This window comes from Procambarus clarkii, chromosome 6, assembly GCF_040958095.1.
Source record: "Procambarus clarkii isolate CNS0578487 chromosome 6, FALCON_Pclarkii_2.0, whole genome shotgun sequence".
Taxonomy (NCBI): domain Eukaryota; kingdom Metazoa; phylum Arthropoda; class Malacostraca; order Decapoda; family Cambaridae; genus Procambarus; species Procambarus clarkii.
This window is the reverse complement of record NC_091155.1, coordinates 22,896,717-22,917,593: the sequence shown is the minus strand read 5'-3', so window position 1 is coordinate 22,917,593 and position 20,877 is coordinate 22,896,717. Positions and strand designations below refer to the sequence as shown.

General features: G+C 45.4%; 1 long non-coding RNA gene and 1 pseudogene across 1 annotated transcript in view; one reads left to right on the top strand and one right to left on the bottom strand.

Moving 5' to 3' along the window:
• LOC138354979 (uncharacterized) overlaps positions 1-20,877 on the bottom strand; it is a 188,170-nt gene that overhangs the window by 87,879 nt on the left and 79,414 nt on the right. The window lies entirely within an intron of this gene.
• Positions 9,927-10,668, top strand: LOC123753876 (peptidyl-prolyl cis-trans isomerase 5-like; annotated as a pseudogene).

Sequence of the window (20,877 nt, the reverse complement as noted above, 5' to 3'; positions counted from 1 at the left end):
AAATAGGGGGAGGCTGGGGGCGTCGCACGTGGCCTGCAGCCCCCCTAACAAATCTCTCCCCCCCCCCCCCACATTGGACCGTAAACGGGGAACGGTTTAAATGTCAGTGTTTTATTGGGTTCCCTTTTTCTTCTGTGTTTTTTCCATCCACAGGTGGGTAGAGGAGCAGCTAGACCCACCGACGTCTCCTGTTGGCGGGCAGAGTTCTCTCTCCCTGGTGGAACACGGGCCGGCGGCTGGTTAACTCCCAGGTACACTGCTGGGTGAACAGGTGCAACAGTTACACACTGCAAGTCAGTCACTCTTCCCTGATCTGGATCAGGACCCAGATCAAATCGCTTCTTTGTGGAGTCGTCTCCTTTGTGGGGTCCTCTCTTGTGGGGTCCTCTCTTGTGGGGTCCTCTCTTGTGGGGTCCTCTCTTGTGGGGTCCTCTCTTGTGGGGTCCTCTCTTTTAAATCTGGCCAAGTTCCCCGTTTTTGTGGGGTGCAGAACGTGGACAGAATTTAATGCATCGTCAGGGGAGGCCAATATATGAATTCTGATAGCGGGAATTATGAGAGAGAGAGAGAGAGACAGACAGACAGACAGACAGACAGACAGACAGACAGACAGACAGACAGACAGAATGTTATCAAAAGAAATGGCGGCGACAAATATATGATAATCTCTATGAATTCCATATTTATAATCAGCAATTATCGCTAGTTTTATTTTGTGTGTGTGTGTGTGGATGAGTGAGTGTGAGGTGGTTGCGGCGAGAGCGACCATCCAGTCGTGGACACTTCCTGTTGCCCGTGTCAGGGGGACACGGATTTGCTGTTGTTGTTGTTGCCGGAGGCGGCTAGTTTATTGTGCACCCCATACTCATCCTGTGAGCGGTAGCGCAAAAAGCATTACAAAGGGCACAAAAGTTCTTTATCACACCTCAACGAAGATTATTACATAAACAATTTCATCTATCCTTCACACCTTATAATTACAATGTCAGAGGGGTCACGAACCCACTAAACATCCTGTCGTCGCCGCAACACCACCCTGCTGCTCCGTCAGCAACACAAAGCTCTTTACACCCACTTCTCGCCCCTCCCCGCCCTCCGCACACGCCCCACCCCGTCCCCGCCCACCTCACTTCCATCTCCGCCCACCACAAATGGTGTGGGGAAAATGTGACCCTGGGCTGAATGCTGCACATAGCCACCATTAACGGCGTCTATAGGCAGGCGGGGGAACGGAAGCCGGGGTAGTGACACGTGAGGGGGAGGGAGCAGGGGAGCAGGGGAAGGAGAGTGGTGCCGGGAGTAGAAGGATCACCAGGGTAGCGGAGGATGGAGAGAGAGAGAGAGAGAGAGAGAGAGAGAGAGAGAGAGAGAGAGAGAGAGAGAGAGAGAGAGAGAGAGAGAGAGAGAGAGAGAGAGAGAGAGAGAGAGAGAGAGAGGGAGGTCGCACTGAACATAAGGCGAGAAAACAGAGCAGAGGGTAGAGGGAGTGCCACAGAGGGTGGAGGGAGTGCCACATACGGTGGAGGGTACGGAATATTAAATGATAACATAACATGGCTGATGGAGGGGATAGAAAGGTGTTATCAAGTGGGTACTTGATAACACCTTTAGCTGGACGAAGACAGCTGACAGCTGCAGAAGGCAGATCAATTTTTTCTACTTATAAAGATGAAGACTTATCCAAACTACCTTACCAGATATCAGGTTGAACACGAGCCGATGGCAGTTCATGTGTAGTGAAGCAGTCTTATGTATAGTGCGGAATTGTGGCACTCCATGTATAGTGTGGCACTCCATGTATAGTGTGGCACTCCATGTATAGTGTGGCACTCAATATATAGTGTGGCACTCCATGTATAGTGTGACACTCCATGTATAGTGTGGCACTCCATGTATAGTGTGGCACTCCGTGTATAGTGTGGCACTCCATGTATAGTGTGGCACTCCATGTATAGTGTGGCACTCCATGTATAGTGTAACACTCCATGTATACTATACACTGTTATATGTATTGTGGTATATTAACATATTGCAACATGAGAGATGAATATTACCGTTATCATATATTTTGTAAATATGTAATATCCACTGCATATTGTGTATATATATATATATATATATGTAGAAGTAATTGAGAAGGGGAGTCGTGTGCGCTAGACTAATATGAATCTATTTGGACTCTGGATTTATATTTTCTATTTAGATTTTACTCTTATTTTAATATTTAGTTTTTGAATTAATAAATGTTGTTTCATTTAGTCTTCTCCATTTTTAACCCGTTTCCAATTGTCTTTATGTTCAATGTTTTAACGCAATTTCTCATTTTTCGTTTGAGTTTTTCTTCGTGGAACTGTAGCCGTTGTTAACTGTGGCTCTTATTCTCATTCCGTCCCTGATCTCTGTTCCAGCATGCCGTTCCATATAGCTTTTTTGGATTGCTTGACGCCTAACGACCACATGAGGGCCATTATGCCCACCACAATAGCTTACTGACACACCAGCAAGTATACAAAATTCTTGAACATACTGCAGGACTAAAGCGAAGTATGGGAATCTATACACAGTAGAGGAGGATACACTCCTCGGAGTATATGATTCCCAGTGTCGGGGACAGGAAGCCTTGGTAGGTGAACAGCCGCATGAGGTGAAAGCAAACGGGCCAACTCGTCTCTGCTCTGGCCGGAAATTGTGACCGGGTCCCTCAATTGTGAATCGAGGACGTAGACCACTGTGCTACGCTACATAGATATTCCTCCATATGCATTTTTTTTAAATTTCGTTCCATTGTATTACATCTTATCTTAATATATAACATTAGTTTCAATATAATTTTATATTTTAATCAATAATATTTTCAGATCTGATCTTAAAAAAGACTGTCTCATAATAATGTTACTTAAGGGTGTCAACTTTCTTGTTTCTCGCTTCGTATATTATTATTATTATTATATAGTGATGATTAATTCAGTTTAATCCTTAATATATATGTAATTTATATTCCTTGGGTAATTGAAGATAATACAGTAAATATATATATATATATATATATATATATATATATATATATATATATATATATATATATATATATAATATATAATATATATATATATATATATATATATATATATATATATATATATATATATATATCGGTGGGTTGTTTCAAGCGTAGGCTAGACATATATATGCATACATACATATATGCAATTTCCGTAGCAAAGAGCTGTAAAATATTGTCATTAATGCAGCCTATTATGTTAAAATATGTCAGCCAGCAGGCGTGATTTACCGTCGTACCGAACAGGACACTGTCATGTCCTTGGCACTAGATCCTGGCACTCATACACACGCTGACACTCACACATACACTCCCCAGCATCATGGTCAATAAACTACTTGTCAACAAGGCCTGTGTAACACAGCGGATAGATCTCAGCAATTCACAAAACCCTCACTGGATGGGAATGGACTCCATCAATGGCTATCAAACCCCTGGAGACCATTCTTCAGAATACCCTAAAAAGAGTCTAAGCCATTCTCAGACCAGGCACGTAACTTCTATACGTCCCTTCCTCTCATTCCAACTCCCTCAATGACTCTCTGAAGCCCTTAAGACATCCTTGGAGTCCTTTACAACGTGTTCAACGCTCCTCAGCTCAGGAGATGAGCCCTAGCTAGTCACGGCAATTCACATTACTCTTAAATTTCCATTACCAAGTTAACAGGTGGAGGCAGGTCGGGGGAGAAGGGATGGACCCGGCCCATAAGGCAGCGGTAATGTTCACAGCCACGCACGAGGAAATAGCCTTGTCGTCACCCACGTCACAGGAACACTGCAATACCTGAAACACTGCGCACACAGTCTACACTGAGTCAACACTTATGGTATACGCTGGCACACTAATACGCTATTCCTCCTCCTTTATAACAAAATTGTCAACATTAACACCTCGTCTCTTAATTCACACTATCTCTCTCACTCCACGCACGCACATAAACACACATACATATTCATCCACGCACACACACTTATCAGCACGCGCGCACACACACTGATCCACACACACACATACTCATCCACACGCGCACACACTCATCCACATGCACACACACTCATCCACACGCACACACACTCATCCTCGCAGGAAGCTCACTCACTCTCGCTGGCTCCGAGTCCCGAAGCCTGGTGATGCTGAATGACAGGATGAATTAACTCCAGGACATCCGAGATCACAGATGACCTTATGATGCCCAGAAGTTGGTATGAGAGAGAGAGAGAGAGAGAGAGAGAGAGAGAGAGAGAGAGAGAGAGAGAGAGAGAGAGAGAGAGAGAGAGAGAGAGAGAGAGAGAGAGAGAGAGAGAGAGAGACAGACAGACAGACAGACAGACAGACAGACAGACAGACAGACAGACAGACAGACAGACAGACAGACAGACAGACAGACAGACACAGACAGACAGAGTCACCCAGTTATTAATATCTTCTATGTATATTGGAAAGCTTCATCCAATAAGCATAAATAAATGGGGAATATCTGTCATGTTTTGGAGATAAGTTCTGAAACGTTGACAGGATTTGAAGGAAAATAAATTTACACACGCACACAATCTCACGTCGCTGGAAGACAGGAGAGTTAAGGTGGACATGATCACCACATACAAGATTCTCAAAGGAATTGATAGGGTAGACAAAAACAGTTTATTTAACACACGGGGCACACGCACTAGGGGACACAGATGGAAATTGAGAGTCCAAATGAGCCAAAAAGACAGTAGAAAGAATTTGTTTAGTGTCAGAGTAGTTAAAAAATGGAATGCATTAGGAAGTGATGTGGTGGGCTGAACAATCTGTCCTCTTATAAATTACGTCTGAATTTGGCCGTTTGTCCGCATGGCCGAAAATGGACGTAATTTGAAAATAAAAAATAATTGAAAATAAATTTTGAATTTTTTTCCCAAAACAGCAAGTTAAGGGTCCTCTGGTAGGTTAGGAGGGCAGGACGTTCTCCTAAAGTTTTAAAACGTCATGAAAACCGTTAATTGAATGTTTCCTTTTCTAACCTAACCGAGTAAGCCGGAGGACTTAAAACAGAAAACAAGACAGTACATCAATTTCGTGAGCCGATTTCATTTCAAATTACGTATATTTTTGGCCATAGTGCGCATACGAGCGAAAAGCGACGTTATTATAAGAGGACGGGCTGGGCATACTGCATACAGTTTCAAGTGTAGATATGATAGAGCACAATAGGCTCAGGAACCTGTAAACCTGTTGACTGACGATTGAGAGGCGGGACCAAAGAGCCAGAGCTCAAACCCCCGCAAGCACAACTGAGTGAGTACACTCTTTAAGGACAGATTCGAAAAAGAATTTCAACATCAGAGTTTAGTTTAGCTCATTTATTATGCACCCCATACCCATCTTGTGGGCGGTAGTGGAAAGGGTTACAGAGGCACATAATGGGCTCAGGGACTAAACCCCAAAATTCATTTAGTTAAGAAGGTTACAATCTTGACGAGTAAACTAAAGCGCAACAGGCACAACAAGGCTATAGTAGGTGTCGCATAAAATATTAGACCTCACTCCCCGTAGTCACTGGTAGGTAAGCACTGACAGGTAAGCACACCACAACGAGTATGCAAGAGAGAGAAAATACAGAAATAATTCGAGAATGAGACAGGATTCAGAACTAACTAATAACCGAAGCGACTTCACAATCACGAGAGTAAAATATCAACCTGTCCTCAAGAGGGTTTGTACCCCTCGAGATAATCACCTCAGGACCACTGCGTAACTGGTGATATTATCTACTCTCTATCCATGCTTAGGCTACGTTAGATTAAGGTTAGGTTAAGGTTTGGTTAAAGCAGTGCGTTATTCTGAAAGATGTGAAATATGAAATTCAAAATCCATTTGAGTATTCCCTGGAATTTCCTATAAAAATAAATTTATGCTTCAGGCTATATCAAAGAAAACGAGTTTACCATAGACTTTATATTTTAAACCATCGATGTATAATACAGTAAAGTTAAAACTTGAGAATATTCTCCATTTTGGACAAAGGTTCAATAATAGTTTACAAGTAAACTATTATTGGAACCATAATATGCTTTCAGACCATCGCAAATAACTAGATAACTCTCCAGGTGATGTGAAGGGTGTGCCTGGTGTCCATGTAATCACTTTAAAACGGACGGGCTGTAAAATATATATGTAAAACAATCAAGTAATTAGATTTTCTCGATGAAAAATGAGGCCAAATGGAAAATGACAATGAAATGTGCGAGATACTAAATAAAAGTTTGTAGAAAGTCTTCAAACACGATCCTGAGTTCCTCCCAGAGGTAGAGAACAGGTTAGTGATGATAATGGTACAAGAGTTCTTACATTCTTGTACAGCCACCAGCACGCACAGCGTTTCAGGCAAGTCCATAATCATAATTTTCCCCGGAATGCGACCCGCCAAATGATTTAACAACCAGATACCCATTCACTGCTGGGTGAACAGAGGCTACAATTAAGCATTGGCGCCCGGTCAACCCTCCCCGGCCAGGATACGAACCCAGGCCAGAGCGCTCGCGAAACGCCAGGCGAGTGTTACATTTCGCCACGGGGACTGCAGTGATGATAATGAGTTAAAGTGTTTCCAGCGACCTTGACACTAACCTCTGACCCTTTAACCTTGTTTTTAACTTTATAACTTCAGACTGGCCAAAAAATAGTTTTTGTTTATCTTGCCAACACAACGAACAAGCGAAACAGTTGAGGCATACAGTGCAATAGATAAATTCGATATGATACAAGAGCAGCAGTGGTGCGCTCAGGGGACATAACCGTGGCTCATCTGATAATGTTGGAGCTTTTATAGTGGTATTTAGCGCCAGGGGGAGCGACCTGTGGTAGTTTAGTGGGGTATTATACACTGTGGAGACTGGCAGTTGGCAGGGATAAGCGAGCCTGCCAGGCGCACGATGATGCTGTGGCCAGTGACCTCTCCTGATTTATCTTGGTTTACCCAAAAAGATTTTACTTACCTATCAGTGTCCACGGGGCAGGTAAAGGTAATGTAATTATCAAGAGAACGCACTAAGGCATTACGACTATACAACACTTGGAAAGAATAAGGATTTAGGGCAGGACAGAGGATAGGAATACCGGGAATTGAACTCTGACCAACAAGAAGCGAGACAGTCGCTTTACCGTCCAGTCCAAGTGGTTGGGCACCATTCCTATCCTCTGCCCTACACTAAATCCCTAACCAGTCTCACGCCCGCGACCCGAAGAGCACATAAACAAACTGGAAGAGGTGCAAAGACGTGCTACACCCGGGACTGGGACACAAGAGCTACCAGGAGAGGCCAGAGGTGTTCAATTTGCCTAAGCTAGAAGATAGTAGAAAAAGAGGAGATACGATCACCGCATACAAAATAGTAACAGGAACCGACAAAATTGACAAGAGGAATTCTTGAAAACTGCAACTTCAATAACAAGACGGCAGAGCCTCGAGCTAAACAGATAAGTTTCTTATCTCATTAAACAGAGAAGTTTCTAGAACCAGAAGTGGATATAATTCCAACACTTACCGGAAGCACAGATGAACATGGTAACGTTGGCCACACATGGCACGCAATAGGTAAATAGATAGGAGTCTAAATCTAAATAAATAGACTTCTAAATAAATAGACTTCTAAATAAATATAAGTCTAAATCAAGACTCATTCAAGGCAATCTACTCAACGTTTGTCAGACCAATCCTGAAATATGCAGCACCGGCTTGGAATCCGAACCTTGTGGAGTAATGCAGAAACTGAACTGGTACAGAGATGTGCAACAAGACTATAGGGCCAAAATTAAGAAGGTTACGCTATGAGGATAGGTTAGTGGAATCAAATCTCGCATCCGTAGAGGATAGATGAAACAGAAGATATGATCATAACATACAAGATACTCAGAGGAACGGACAAGATGGACAAGGACAGCCACTTTAAATTGAGAGAAAGTAGGATAAGAGGACACAGTGAACACTGGAAAAGCAAAGTAGTCGAAGAAATGTAAGGAAATATTCGTAACCTGTTTCGGTGGTCAACAAGTGGAATGCATTGAAAGTTGAAGTTGTGGAAGCCATGACACTCCACAACCTTAAAGCTAGGTTTAAAAAAAGAATTCGAACGTCAGAATAGTTCAATAATAACGCAACAGGCGCAACAAGGCTCAGGCGGGGCAACAGGAGCTATATAGACCTCATCCCCCCGTAGACACTGTTAGGCAAGTACAACAGTTTCATTTATGATTATCGCTAATGAATTTAATATTACCAATCTGATGAACTTTATTCCCCCCCCCCCGCCAAAAAAACGAGAAATAAAGATAAAAAAATCATGTAGTCCTGTATGTATGTATGTATACAATATACACTTGTATGTTTGGTACACTTGCATCATTCGAAGAATGCGCGGCAGCGGATTCACAGATATCGACCCCATCACCACCACGACAACCGATGGAAAGATATGGCTTGATGATAAGGACATTTCCGCAAGTCGTAACAATTAGGAAATAATTGAAATTTGGCACCGGGGGACTTGAAGCCCTCTCAACAACCCTTGTCTTCTTCCCTCACCACAAGCCTGGGCCCCTCCCTCACCACAAGCCTGGGCCCCTCCCTCAGCAGAAGCCTCAGCCCCTCCCTCAGCAGAAGCCTTAGCCCCTCCCCGTCAAACACACACACACCCTCACCACAACAACACACTCCCTCGCAGCTCCCAGGTGAAGACTGACAAGTTTCGACAATTAGTGTCTAATTTATATGGAGAAGTGATTTAATGTTACCATATGGTTCGGCAGCACCAATCTCCGCTCGTGTATGTTTATGGGTGTGTGTGTGTGTTTATGGGACCGTATGTGTGTGTTTATGGGTGTGTGTGTGTGTGTGGGAGCGTGTTTATGGGAGCGTGTGTGTGTGTGTGTGTTTGTGGGGCCGTATGTGTGTGTTGTGTGGGAGCGTATTTGTGGGGGTGTATGTGTGTGTTTGTGGGAGCATTTGTGTGTGTGTTTGTGGGAGCGTGTGTGTGTTTGTGGGAGCGTGTGTGCGTGTTTGTGGGGGCGTGTGTGTGTTTATGGGAGCGTGTGTGTATTTGTTGGGGAGTGTGTTTGTTGGGGAGTGTGTGTGTGTGTGTTTGTTGGGGAGTGTGTGTGTGTATGTTTGTTGGGGAGTGTGTGTGTGTGTGTTTGTTGGGGAGTGTGTGTGTGTGTGTGTGTTTGAGGGGGCGTGTGTGTGTGCTCATGGAAGCGTGTGTTATTTTACGGGGGCATGAGTATGAAAGTTTGAAGACAGAAGAGAAACAGGTGTAATAAGACACATACGAGTGAGGGACGTCATAATATCAGAGCGAGACGTTCTCGCCGTGTTTCCTACGTCAGTCGGCTGATATGAAAATCATAAAACCAAGACATTGCAATAAAATAAAAGACACAACAACCGGGATGTCGGTGACAATCATCGTAGACCAGAAGAATTGGATTACAACTCCTGATTGTTATATTATTGGAGAGTTTCAGGTTTATAACCCCAGAACAATTTATCCAGTTTGCAACGGAGGGTGATGCAGGATAGGTAAGTTTAATTAGAGGTATTATTGGCAAGCATTATTAAGAATACTTACTGCCATATAAAGTTAGAGAGACAGCCCCCCAAGACAATATATATATACTGGTTTGTAAACAGAGTTGTAGCTGTTTACATGTGGTTGAATAACACAACAGACAACAAATTGGATTGTTTCAAGTGTAAGTTAGACATATATGTGAAAACTTGAGGTTGTGTATAAATACGAGCTGCCGGAAATGTATCAACATTGGCCTGCTGCAGGTTGCTGTATTCAAATGCTCTTATACACCACACAAGGGGCCAGAACCAGACTCATGCTCATCTTGAAGGCGTTGGTGGCCGTTGTTGCTCTCTTGGTCGTGTTCTCAGTGTTCAACCGAGCCGATGGCCAGGCGAGCGCCAGCAAGGGGCCGAAAGGTACACACACGGTGTATTTTGATATAAGCATTGGAGGAATGCCAAAGGGAACTGTTGTAATTGGCCTCTTTGGAAACACCGTGGAAACAACTGCACAAAATTTCTTCGAATTGTCTCAAAGGCCAGAAGGGGAAGGCTACAAGGGATCAGTATTTGATCGGGTTATCAAGGACTTCATGATCCCAGGTGGAGACGTCACCCGTAGTGATGGTACTGGAGGACGTAGTGTCTTTTGTGAGCACTTTGCTGATGAAAACTTCAAGTTAAAGCACTTTGGAGCCGGTTGACTTTCACTGGCAAATGCTGGTAAAGGTACAAATGGTTCTCAATGTTTCATTCCACTAAGTAGACCTCATGGCTTGATGGAAAGCATGTAGTATTTGGAAAGGTGATTTCTGGCATGGATATTATTCGTGAAATAGAGACTTCTGCAACAGATGGTCGTGACCGTCCAGTGGCAGAAGTGAAGATCCTAGACTCCCGTGGAGAGGCTTTATCACAACCTTACGAGTCTGTTACAAAAGATGACGCTACTGCATGAGGTGCCTATTAGTACTAGAATTATGAAGTAATTGTATGTTAATTTAAATTGTGTAAACTTCCACCAAAATGAATTGGTGGAATTGGTATGCATTCCAGTGAAAGATGCAAGAGGTTGTAATTGAATATGCAATAAATTTTTCTACCAGTTAAAAAAAAAAAAAAACATAACGCCTGCCTCCCACCACCCACCGCCTGCCTCCCACCACCCACCGCCTGCCTCCCTCCGTCTGCCTCCCACCACCCACCGCCTGCCTCCCTCCGTCTGCCTCCCACCACCCACCGCCTGCCTCCCTCCGTCTGCCTCCCACCACCCACCGCCTGCCTCCCTCCGTCTGCCTCCCACCACCCACCGCCTGCCTCCCTCCGCCTGCCTCCCACCACCCACCGCCTGCCTCCCTCCGTCTGCCTCCCACCACCCACCGCCTGCCTCCCTCCGCCTGCCTCCCACCACCCACCGCCTGCCTCCCTCCGTCTGCCTCCCACCACCCACCGCCTGCCTCCCTCCGTCTGCCTCCCACCACCCACCGCCTGCCTCCCTCCGTCTGCCTCCCACCACCCACCGCCTGCCTCCCTCCGTCTGCCTCCCACCACCCACCGCCTGCCTCCCTCCGCCTGCCTCCCACCACCCACCGCCTGCCTCCCTCCGCCTGCCTCCCACCACCCACCGCCTGCCTCCCACCACCCACCGCCTGCCTCCCAACATAAGTAGAAAATAGTTTTCCGGTTTCTCCAACACAATAGTGCCGATTTCTACTTTCTAATTTCGTTGTAAGTCGGTATATATACTATGGTCTTCGTCGTTACTATAAGTACCACCAAAACAGGAGGACGGGCTGATATATCCCGGGGCAGAACACTCAACGACATTTTAATATTGCGAACAACAACACTCTGGATGTTTCCGACTCTCATCTTCACCGGCTGAGCCTCGGGAAGATGGGGGCGGACACCATATGTGAAGTCTCAGGAAATTCCTCCATTCATCGCGTTAATAACTCTTAAGTGGAGTGTTATCCACACAATGGGAACTTCTAGTAATTGTCCCCATTACGAAACCCAAGAATCCTAGTAATTAGAGGCCTATTAGACTTGTATCACACACGTGCAAGAGGCTAGCTAAAAAGACCTAGAACTGGCACCGTGTTCTTCAGTATACTAACTTTTACTGAACTTCGGTATACTAGCGGCCACCCATGCGTCAGCCTTTGCCGGGTCTGCTATCCATGTGTTCTTATCAAACATAAATACTGTTATTAAAAGATTACCACATTTTACACCCGCAAGATAACGTAAGATTTTAAGGGTTGACAAATGTTAATTAATCTTCTTGTTTGAGAAGCTGTTCACTTGAGACAGGTAAGTCACAGCTGTGTCTGGGTACAAGTGACAAGATGAACAAACCCAGCGGGTTTTCTTCCTATTGGGGAGTGTTGTACATGCTACTATGGCGGTGTAGCATGTACAACACATGCTACACAGGATGTGTGTGAGTGGACACACACATCCTGTGTGTGTCCACTCACAGGATGAGTGGCGCTGCCCAATAAACTCGCCCCTTGGGGCAAAATTTAAACCACTCGTCACTGCTTAATTACCAGAAGAAACAATAAGAGAACAAGTCTGTAACCGTAGACACTGATACAGAGCAGTTGTAGGCGACAACCTCAAACATGGTGAAGGGGGTTGAGGCTTCCTATGGTAGCAACACCTGCCCATGGAGGCCCGGGGTGGGAGGGGACAGAATCACAGTTGCAGAACCAGCAGCATGAGAGAAGGGCGTCGTCTGGACCACTACTTCAGAGATCACCTGCTGGATAATCTGAACTCTGGGAGTTCTTCTACTCCAAAAGCCCGGCCCGGCCCGAGGCCACGCTTGACTTGTGAGAGCTTGGTCCAACACGATTGTGCTCACCTAAGAAACATCGTAAATATGTGTAGTATAAAAGATAATATATTGCTTTAGTTAGGAAATATTGACGCTGTCCTTAAATGGTTTCCATAATTTTCACCCGCAAGATAATTAAGCTTGACTGTAGTAAGATTTGAATTTCCTTGTTTAACAGACTGTTCAATTGAGACAGTTTTAGCAAGTCCCAGCGACGTCGGTATTCAAATAACAGGATGAACAACCCAGTGGGTGTTCTTCCTACTGGGGAGGGCAGGGGGAGGTGTTGCACATTCCGCTATGGCGGTGTGTTCACTCACAGGATGAGCGACGCTGCCCAATAAACCTGCCCTTCCAGGCTACATTGAAACAAAGGCCCTTCCAGGCTACATTGAAATAATTGCGTCAGCACATCCAACCTGACAGCCGAGGCGGAGGCTGCCCACATGAGCCCCGCCCTCACCAGTGATGCAATAAAACAGATCAACTTGCCACCAACGGCAGCCACAGTGCCAGCCACACTACAGGTTAGGCTAAGGTACGAACCGCCAAATACACACCGAAACTATGACGTTGGTACAACGTTCGAACAAGTTTTAACACCTCCTAACCAGTTATAACAACCAATATAGCAAGTTGTAACAACGTTCTAATACGTCATAAACACGTTAAGCCAAGATGTAACAACTTTATTACAAGTTGTAGCAAGCGGAAAATATAGACAGTTTCGGTTTGTGTTTCCAGGGTTGCAACCTTTTTAGAACAATAAATAATCACGCACCGCATGTCGCCCACCACACACCGCCCACCACACACCGCCCACCACATTCCACACCGCCCACCACCACACTCCAAACGTCCACCGCCCACCACAGTACCACATTAGTTGGGCGTCGGAGGTCCTCAACCAGACGCAACCCAAGTGGTCCGCTCCCCTCATCCCCAACACCACACCCCTCAGCTCCCAGATGACCCCAGACACGACAGGAAAGTGACACACCCTCCCCCAACCCTCTACTTCCCTCCTGGACTTGAGGAGTTTGTAATAATAGTTAGGGTCAGGAAACACCGGTTTGCAAGAGTTAGTGCTCCATAATGTCGTCTCTTCCCTGGAGCAAGCGGACCCCAGAACGAGCAGACATAAACACACTTTTAATTGTTATGGGAGCACGAAACGGTCTGAGAGCATTATCCGACAAGTCCCCAAGCATAAACAAAGCCAGTTAGTGGCTAAGGTGGTAGAGGCTGCCTTGGCTGGCTGGGAGGTGAGAGGCGACCCATGTTTACCTCCGGGTGTGGGTCCCGCAGATACATGTGTCCACACACACATGCTCTGTTTGTAAATGTGTGTAAACATACACGGCTCTAATGGCTGGTTACGCGCGGGGACACACACAAACAGTTCCACATGAATAAACGTTGTCAAACAGAACAAGGCCACTCGCAGGGGGGCAAAAACCTAACAATAATAGTCACGTGGAACAAGTTCAACAAGAACAGCAATATCGGCGAGACTAAGGAACAGGAAAGGGAAGAGAAACAACAAGAGTTGGAAGAGCAGTTTAGTGTTAATGAGAAGATATCTGCCAGGGGAGGCGACTAGGTGAAAAATCAGGTAACATGGCTGGGCAAGCCTTGCTCACACTGCTACCACCCTTGAACTATATGTTTAACACATCTCTAACCCTGTCCATGGAGGACAGAAGAAAATGAATATATGCTGGTTAGCATTGTAAATGTGTGGCCATGTCTGTGGTAGAAAATAATAATAATAATAAAAAAAAACTGCTACCATCTCACTCTGTATATACATATATATGTGTATATATATATATATATATATATATATATATATATATATATATATATATATATATATATATATATATATATATATATATATATATATATATATATATATATATATATATATATATCGTGCTACTTAGAAGAATTGGGGAAAGAAAGTGGTGATATATTTGTGCTTGTGGAAGCTGAGCTTCAGCTCCATGGTTGTATTGAGATCTATCATATATACACTTGAAGCTGTGTATGAAGAGCACCACCAGCAGACGAAGCGGGCTTACTACGTTCCGTTTGTTTGTTCCTTTGACACTGAATAAAATATTTCCCAAGTCTCTATACATCACACTGAGTACTCGGTTTCTGCCTGTCTCTCTCCACGCTCGACTACCTTCCACGCTAATTTAGTCGGCCCTATCAATTCCCTCCTGGGGATTTTGTATTTGGTAAATATGTCTCCAATAACTCTTATGTCTTCCAGTGAAGTGAGGTTCAATTTGTCTAGTCTTTCCTTGTAATTCATACCTCTTAACTCTGGTGGCACACCTCAGAATTAGTCCAGCATATGTAGTATATAGGGTCCTATGTGATTCCCTACTCAGATTTCTTAAGGCAGTTTTTAAGTTAGCTAAAATAACTTATACGCTGGAAGGTATTATCCGTTTGATGTGGGGTTCGGGAGACAAGATCACTATGATATCATGATATCAATTAGGTCTTTCCTGTGTTGCTGTGTTTAAGGGGAACAACAGGACCAGTTAATTCTGGGGGTTTAAACCTCGTTACGTCCTCATAGTTGCCTAATATGAGCAATCAAGAACTTGAATGAGTTTGTTGATAAACTCATTAAAGAAACAAAGACCCGAAGGTAGTCAGTTACCTGTAACAGTGTACCAGAGAACAGTTACCTGTAACAGTGTACCAGAGAACAGTTACCTGTAACAGTGTACCAGAGAACAGTTACCTGTAACAGTGTACCAGAGAACAGTTACCTGTAACAGTGTACCAGAGAACAGTTACCTGTAACAGTGTACCAGAGAACAGTTACCTGTGACAGTGTACCAGAGAACAGTTACCTGTAACAGTGTACCAGAGAACAGTTACCTGTGACAGTGTACCAGAGAACAGTTACCTGTAACAGTGTACCAGAGAACAGTTACCTGTGACAGTGTACCAGAGAACAGTTACCTGTAACAGTGTACCAGTGGTCAGTTACCTGTAACAGTGTACCAGAGAACAGTTACCTGTGACAGTGTACCAGAGGTCAGTACGTAACATATCAACAGTAGGGGGGGGGGACATATACACATCTTTATAAAAATACTCGTAACATTTATTCATTTATTTAATAAAATATTTCAACCAATAAAAGATAACAAAAAAAATATAAAAAATTACTCTAGAATAGACATTTACAAAAAAATATTCCAAGAATTTTTCCATATGCAACATATCAATTATCTTTTTTGCTGAAGTATATTGAATACTAGACCCAGTGACCAAAAATGCCAAGCGGAAACAATCGGTTATGTACCGTGTGTAACCAACTACACAACTTAAAGTCGGATGAGAACCTGTATGTCCGGATGATATTCGTATCAAACGAATTTATAATGACACATTTCTCCCGTATCCGTAGAATTATGCCATGAAGACTTAAATTATCAGATGCGTGATCATCCGGTTAAAGTCTAGTTTAAACTGTTTAATGAAACCCCTAATTGTTGACCTTGATCTGTGACCTCTCCTGGTCAACACTCTCGGGACTAGGCAGGTTCTTCTGGCCTGGTTCACAGATCACAGCACATACGTCATGCTCCACACAGCACATACACCATGCTCCACACAGCACATACACCATGCTCCACACAGCACATACACCATGCTCCACACAGCACAGACACCATGCTCCACACAGCACATACACCATGCTCCACACAGCACAGACACCATGCTCCACACAGCACATACACCATGCTCCACACAGCACATACGTCATGCTCCACACAGCACATACACCATGCTCCACACAGCACAGACACCATGCTCCACACAGCACAGACACCATGCTCCACACAGCACATACGTCATGCTCCACACAGCACATACGTCATGCTCCACACAGCACATACGTCATGCTCCACACAGCACATACACCATGCTCCACACAGCACATACACCATGCTCCACACAGCACAGACACCATACTCCACACAGCACATACACCATGCTCCACACAGCACATACACCATGCTCCACACAGCACATACACCATGCTCCACACAGCACAGACACCATGCTCCACACACACCATGCTCCACACAGCCCACACACCACGCTCCACACAGCCCACACACACCATGCTCCACACAGCACATACACCATGCTCCACACAGCACAGACACCATGCTCCACACACACCATGCTCCACACAGCACACACACCACGCTCCACACAGCCCACACACACCATGCTCCACACAGCCCACACACACCATGCTCCACACAGCCCACACACCACGCTCCACACAGCCCACACACACCATGCTCCACACAGCACATACACCATGCTCCACACAGCACAGACACCATGCTCCACACACACCATGCTCCACACAGCACACACACCACGCTCCACACAGCCCACACACACCATGCTCCACACAGCCCACACACACCATGCTCCACACAGCCCACACACACCATGCTCCACACAGCCCACACACACCATGCTCCACACAGCACATACACCATACTCCACACAGCACACACACCACGCTCCACACAGCCCACATACACCATGCTCCACACAGCACAGACACCATGCTCCACACAGCCCACACACCATGCTCCACACAGCACAGACACCATGCTCCACACAGCACAGACACCATGCTCCACACAGCACAGACACCATACTCCACACAGCACATACACCATGCTCCACACAGCACAGACACCATACTCCACACAGCACATACACCATGCTCCACACAGCACATACACCATGCTCCACACAGCACAGACACCATGCTCCACACAGCACATACACCATGCTCCACACAGCACATACACCATGCTCCACACAGCACATACACCATGCTCCACACAGCACACACACCATGCTCCACACACACCATGCTCCACACAGCACATACACCATGCTCCACACAACACATACACCATGCTCCACACAGCACATACACCATGCTCCACACAGCACATACACCATGCTCCACACAGCACACACACCATGCTCCACACACACCATGCTCCACACAGCACATACACCATGCTCCACACAACACATACACCATGCTCCACACAGCACATACACCATGCTCCACACAGCACAGACACACCACGCTCCACACAGGTCAGCACACACCATGCTCCACACGGGTCAGCACACACCGTGTCAGGCAGTGAAGGGCAGAGGTCAAGCACCATGAACTATACCACCTTCCTCTGACGTACTTAACACCAGAAATCAATACTACACTAAGGTTCACCTGGACTAACTGCTGTATCACACATACATACATCACTTACGTACTTACATCCTTCAAACCACTTATTTAAGTGCTTGATGCTCCAGGAATTCTATTTGATGTTATGTAATGAAAGTGATCTAACTTTACAAGAGTTTATGATCAAACGAAACCCTTAGCCTTGTCACCATCACGTCACTATCTCGTCAAGCGAGTTAGAGTCTAGTTATTATTATTAACATCTTTATTGACAACAATTAATTACAATTTTGCCTACTCCGAGTAACTCAATTAGGTGTAATTAGAGTGAGGCGATATACAGTCTAGGGAGATTATATTGAGTTGTATGAGTGTTGTGTTCAAGGTCATTACCGTCCACACTGGTCCAGGGTCATGACGGGTGAAGATGAGTGAGACACGGGTATAAATGGTCCAGTTTTTTTGTGATGATGTGCAATTTTTAGTTCTGTTTTGTGAGATGCAGTGAGCTATTGTGGACCCTCCCCCCCCCTCTCTCTCTCTCTCTCTCTCTCTCTCTCTCTGACATTCCCAGAATCTCTCAGAGACAATATATGTCTCTGAGTGTCAGGGATGTACACCAGACACTGTGAGTCCAAAGTCTGAGGTTTGTAATACCTTCCGTCCGGGTCCAGCCTACCAGCCTACTGAGGAGTCATTTCCTCCCACAGTCCTGTTCTTACCTCCCAATACAACTTCTTTCCCAGAGTTCCTGTTGGAGACTTCTTGCCCCCACCCACACCCAACCACCGCCCAGTGCCACCGCCCAGTGCCACCACCACCCCTCGCCAACCGTCCCATCGCCATTTTCCCCTCCACTGCCTGCGACGGACCTTTCCCAGATCTCAGACCTTCCAGTTTGGCGTCGTCTCCCAGCCCAAATTTACCAAATTGGATGCTCTATATGACCCCCTTTTTTGTTTTTAACCAACATCATAAACTGTTTATGTAGTCATCATTCTCAGTGCGTTAGAATGATGCAGTCGGCGTTGTGGATATTAGAGTGATCTTATTCTTGAAGACTTCCTATATGGTCAGGGCAATGTCGCCCACTGCTTCATGCTGCAGTTCTCTTTCTCCATAGTCTTCCAGGGCCCCTCCTGCCCTCCAGGGCCCCTCCCTGCCCTCCAGGGCCCCTCCCTGCCCTCCAGGGCTCTCTCTGCCTTCCAGGGCCCCTCCCTGCCCTCCAGGGCCCCTCCCTGCCCTCCAGGGCCCCTCCCTGCCCTCCAGGACCCCTTCCTGCCCTCCAGGACCCCTCCCTGCCCTCCAGGGCCCCTCCCTGCCCTCCAGGGTCCTCCCTGGATGAACTCTGGAACGTTTAAATATTTGCTTCAGTTTTAAAAATTAAACTTTTTTCTTTACTGTAAATAGCTCTAATTTCATTTAGAACTTTCACGTTTTTTATTTAGAGTATTTAGAGTAAGCTTTTTAACGTGCTCAAGTACCTGGTCTGTTATGGAGCTACACATATGAAGGGTTGTGTAATGTGTGCCAAGAGTGCCTGCGTGATACTAAGATCCCCTCTAGCAGGATGGTTATAGTCATCCTGGGGAAATCTTCTCACACACATACATACATTTTGGGACATGACGGCTGAGTAGACAGCGCTCGGGATTCGTAGACCTAGGGTTCAGGGATCGATCCCCGGTGGAGGCTGAAACAAATGGGCAGAGTTTCTTTCATCCTGATTCGCCTGTTCACGTCGCAGTAAATAGGTACCTGGGAGTTAGACAGCTGCTACGGGCTGCTTTCCGAATGTATATGTGTGTGTGTGTGTACTCACCTATTTGTACTCACCTATTTGTGCTTGCAGTATCGAGCATTGACTCTTGGATCCCGCCTTTCCAGCTATCGGTTGTTTACAGCAATGACTCCTGTCCCATTTCCCTATCATACCTAATTTTAAAAGTATGAATAGAGTTTGCTTCCACAACCTGTTCCCCAAGTGCATTCCATTTTTCCACTACTCTCACGCTGAAAGAAAACTTCCTAACATCTCTGTGACTCATCTGAGTTTCCAGTTTCCACCCATGTCCCCTCGTTCTGTTATTATTACGTGTGAACATTTCATCTATTTCCACTTTGTCAATTCCCCTGAGTATTTTATATGTCCCTATCATACCTCCTCTCTCCCTTCTTTTCTCTAGTGTCGTAAGGTTCAGTTCCTTCAGTGTGTGTGTGTGTGTGTGTGTGGCGGGCCCAAAGAGCCAGAGTTCAACCCCCGCAAGCACAATTATGTGAGTACTTACATACATACATATAATCTTTTAGGTTTCTATAGGCATTTAACAATTGAACAGACTGAATATTTTGAAACACCCGTAATTGTTTTCGACTTCCAATACAATTTTAAAAACCATTTAACAAACACGCAGTTTTAAATTGAACAAAATGGCAAGGAAACATAAAGGGCATTTTTCTTTATAATTCTGTATGAACCATCAATGGGCCTTTACTGTTGGGCCGCCTTGCTCCCCCTCTCTGCTCTCTCTCTCTCCCTCACCACTAATTCCTCGCCTGTCTCTCCCCTCGTCCTACTGCTGGTTCCTACTCTCTCTCTCTCTCTCTCTCTCTCTCTCTCTCTCTCTCTCTCTCTCTCTCTCTCTCTCTCTCTCTCTCTCTCTCTCTCTCTCTCTCTCTCTCTCTCTCTCATTCTTTCCTCGTCAATGTGAAAAAAAGGAAAAGATATCTCAATTTAGGCCAGTCGGTACACATGGTAGAAAGATCATGCTTGGCCACATTCACTCTCTCATAACCTCATACATCCCATAACCTAGTAGTTATGCCCTGGGGGACCCCGCTGATCAACCCGTTCTCCTAATAGAACCTCGCATTTTGACGTATACTCTAACACCAAAAAGTATACTTAGAAAATAGTAGCGGCTCGCAAAATTGACATACTGCGCCCCGTTTTCTGTTTTGGATCCTCTGGAAGGTTTAGGATAAGGAGGCACTTTATTACGACAGTTTCTTGAAGTTGGGAAACCTTAGGAGGACGGGCTGGATCAGCACAAACACAGGCTTCACACTCCCCGACACCCGAAGTTATATTTAACGCTGGGTGACCTTACGTCGATGTCGGGCCAGACCCCCAGCTGCTTGCGAGTCC